This window comes from Morone saxatilis, unplaced genomic scaffold, assembly GCF_004916995.1.
Source record: "Morone saxatilis isolate NCDOM2014 unplaced genomic scaffold, NCSU_SB_2.0 Contig21, whole genome shotgun sequence".
Lineage (NCBI taxonomy): Eukaryota > Metazoa > Chordata > Actinopteri > Moronidae > Morone > Morone saxatilis.
In genome coordinates this window covers 14859724-14863854 of record NW_023339774.1, presented here as the reverse complement: position 1 = coordinate 14863854, position 4131 = coordinate 14859724, and the positions used below count along the sequence as shown (strand labels likewise).

The 4131-nt window shown below is 40.8% G+C and overlaps 1 protein-coding gene across 6 annotated transcripts in view; it reads left to right on the top strand.

The window, feature by feature from the left end:
- Nucleotides 1-871: 871 nt before the first annotated feature.
- add1 (adducin 1 (alpha)) overlaps nt 872-4131 on the top strand; it is a 27973-nt gene continuing 24713 nt past the window's right edge. For all 6 annotated transcript variants that reach the window (XM_035667554.1, XM_035667559.1, XM_035667556.1 and 3 more), the window contains exon 1: nt 872-1021. The gene's annotated coding sequence lies outside the window, so the exon portion shown is untranslated. The remainder of the gene's footprint in view (nt 1022-4131) is intronic.

Below are 4131 nucleotides of genomic sequence, written 5' to 3'. Positions count from 1 at the left end.
TTGTCATTTTGGCAAATATCTAGAGTGTAATTATCTGCTGCAGCACCGGAACAAGCAGATGGAAGAAGAAAAAAAATGCTGATATCATCCCCTCTTTACTAAACTGCAGTATCCCACCACCTAGGTTAGATTATGTGCATCAGCTAGAATATAAAATACTGATGAATTTATTCTTTTAATAATTTAATAGTTTGGACTATTGGTTGGAAGAAACAAGCATTGTGATTGTGTCACGTTGGGCAATGAGTAATTGTGACTATTTTCAGATTTTTTAAAACCGAACAATTAGTCGATTAATAGAGAAAATAATCAGCAGATAAATCCAAAAAGAAAATAATAATTAGTTACAATTCTATACAAAATAGTTGAAAATGATCTCCACCTCAACCAACAGTAAAATCGAGCTTCAACATTAATGCAAACATAATAATTTAATTATATAATATATAATAATATAACAGACACAGGGGACATTTTGACATTGAGTAGTACTTTTACTTTATGTATATATTTTCCTGATAATACTTACATACTTTTATTTAAGTAACATTTTCGATGCAGGACTTGTAACAGAGTACTTTCACAGTATGAAAGTACTCTGTGTACTCTGAAAGTACTAATACTTATACTGAGGTAAAGGATCTGAATACTTGCTCCACCACTGCACAAAGCTCTACTCTTATCAACTTCAGGGATTTATCCTGAGCAGTAAAGTCATAATAACCAGCCATGAATTATACCCAAAGCCCCCCTATCGGCGGGGCGGGCAAACCACTCGTCCTCCAATCAGGTTCCCCGGCGCTGTCACGTGCCTCTTGCTGACCAATAGCGAGCCGCAGATTAACCAGTTTGCCGCACCCAAGTGGGATGATGGTGGATGGGCGGAGCGGCGCAGGGACGACAAGGCGCAGAGAGATAAACCCACTCTGAAACCACCAGGGTCGGGGATTAAAATAGTCAAAAGCCGCCGTCCCGCTTCCACCGAACACTGTTTATATTTCACCACTTCATCAAAGAGAGGGTAAGCTCTGAAATAATCGACATGTATTGCATTTCAGCGGCAGTGTTCGTCCGGTGACCCATGTGTTTTTGTAGTGTTTGTTCCACAGTCTCTCGGTGTGTTTGTGTGGCGAGCTCTCACTGTTTTGCTAAGATGTTGCTCGGTGGAGTCTGCAGAGAGGTGGCGGTGCACGTTTTTCCCACACCGTAAAACTACTATTTCTGCGTTTTTAGGGCGATTTAAATGAACCCTCAGCTCGGACGGTTTCCTGTGTTGAACAAAAAAAAACATTCAGACGACCACATGCCCGGTGTCTTTTTGCCTCTAGTATCGTTAGCTTGCTGCTCGAGCAACGGCCCGCGGTTGTGTTATTTTGTAATTCGCACAGTTACTGTTTCCATTTAATGGACTCCTGTGTTGCTCAGGTTGATAATGTTTCCTCATGTGGTGTTTCTGCAGTCTGTTTCTAGCATGGGCGTGTTTTGAAGCAGAGGAAATTGGGCTGTATTTGTGTGGTGATGGAGCAGTTTCCTGTTGGTCAGATAGCACTGTCCTGCATAACAATAACTGTGGATATTGATTTTTTTTTTTTTCAAATTGGTTTGCACATCACTTTCCACCCTGTCTTTTCACAGTATTACTAGCATGGCACAGTGCATTAGATGGTGCTTTATTAATCCCATTGGGAAATGATGGCGTTACAGAAGCCAAGTCATATCACATCTAAGTGAAATGCATTGAACAAAACCTGAGATGGAAACAAAACACATCCCTAGAGATGGATGTAAATCTTGAACCATATTCTAAACTCTAAAATATGCAGTGTACAGCTTTAATGCATGACGACACACTGTACAGTAGTAGTGCCAAAATACAATAAAGCATGGTATTGTGGATTCACATAAAATGTATTATCAAGGAAAAGTTGGGCTTTTGGCAAGTCCACTTGGGCTCTGGAATTTTGTGATCACCGTTTTCTTAAATGTTATAGACTTAAAGATTATTAGAGTTATTTAAGACATAATTAAAAGATTAATAAATAATGAAAATGACTGGTAGTTGCAGCCCGGATTGTCCGGCTCTCATAAGAGTGACAGTAGCACAATTGAGAGGTGATAATCTTGTAAACTACAGGTTTTATTTTTTAGGCCCAAACTTGAGACCACCACCACTAAGTTGCTGCTTTGTCTGGCTTGTTTCTGGAGTCCACTGTGAGGTCCCTTCCCCCCGCATACTGTATGAGGATTAGCAAAGTCAAACTGCCAAGATAGACTGTCTGCGAGTGAGTGAGTGTGTGAGTGTGTGTTAAGGGATGGTAACTCCCTGGATTTGGTCATTCTGTTAGAATGAGTGAAATTCCCAAAGGAGGGCGCTTAGCTCTGTCAGTCTGGCTCCATGTTGCCACCCTCCGCACACACTACAATACTACACACATACGTACACACTCACTCTAGATACTAGTGTTTGTTTTACTCCCACTCCCCACGCCCACACCCTAGACTGCAGTGCAGCTGAAAATGTGTTCCTCATTTCAAGTCCATTCTCTCTGTTTCACTCTTTCCTTCCTCCCTCCCCATATGTGATCACTTATCGGGGTTTCAGGAGACTTTTTTTTGTCGTTGAAAAAAAATTGCCATTCGTGAACTTTCATTGGCACCACGGAGGTCACTAAAGATCATGTCAACGTGTGTAGCTATGTTTGGGTCAAATATTTATCCAGAACGCTGCACAAATGTACACATGATAGCGCAGGCCGGAGTGTGAGGCTAGGGAAACTGCACAGGGAGGGGTGTGTTGTTTCAGCGAGCAATCTTCCACCACTCTGTCCCGTATGACATGGGACAGCCAGATAAACCCTCAGCCACTGTACTCATATGCTAACACAACACAGCGCCTGGCCTTGGTAGTCAGCAACAGATAATACCTTTCCCATGCCGATAGTCCCTCTGATGGTGAAGCTTACATGTACATTACATATCATTTTTTCAGTTTTTCTTGTCTCTAAGATGAAATTTGGACGTGTGTCTTGGCTCTGATCTATCTGATGATTAATCATTTAATTGGACAGCTTGGGAAAAATAACTGAAATAGCTGATTTTGTGGCCATTTGTGAACACAACCTTGACATACCGCCATCTTGATATGGTGAACTTGTTAGCAAACAGTTGCCCGTTTACACATCTAGCAGTTACGGAGCAACATTAGCATTCATTTGGAGTCGTGTTTCTGTCCATCTGACACATTGAAGTCTAATATCTCAGTTAGGAAGTATAGGAATATAAATTACAGCTGCTTAAATGTTCATCCTAGATCCTCTTTTGCTCTGTGCCTCTAGCTCAGTTAGCATCTGCCAGCTTGAAACCACATTGTGTGATATGATTACATAGTGGAAAATGGATAAAGACTGAATCTAATGTAATGTAATATAATTTAATAGAATGAGTCAGTGGATGATGATGAATTATAATCCTCTATAGCAGGTCAAGGCCAGTCCACCTGACTTCAAAGAGGAAACAAACACTAGCAATGTAATTCATTAAAATACCTCCAAAAAGATGAGGTGCCCAACTTGCAGCCCTATCAGGCTTTCTAGTTGGACAATTACATTTCATCACTAAATAAGTGCTGCTTGTTGGATTAAATTCATGTGCCAAACTGTGGGTTGCACTCACACTTAACCTTGATTCTCAAATCAAGGACAGGTTTATATGTGGGCTGTAAAAAAAGGAATTTAAGATATTAAAATGCATGCAGTGTAGTATGAGATTCACACTGAGAAACATAATAGCACAAGTTGAAGAGAAAACACAAGTAATGTTGCCACAAGGCCTAATTTTCTGGTCCTCAAGGCATGTGTTCTGAGCAGTGAGGTCAGTAATATGCACATGTTGTTTTCCTTTTGTTAAACCCTGTATTTTAGTGTGTCAGCTCATGTTGTAAATGACTTCTGTGTATGTCAGTTGCTATCTGGTGTGCAAGACCATACATGTGGCAGTGCTAAAATGACATCTAATGCATTCCTACCCGTCCTAGTATTTAGGATCTGTAACACACACACACACTAAAGAACAGTTGCTAGTGGATTCTTCGTCCCCAGTAATGACAGGCATCCAGCACACACACACACACAC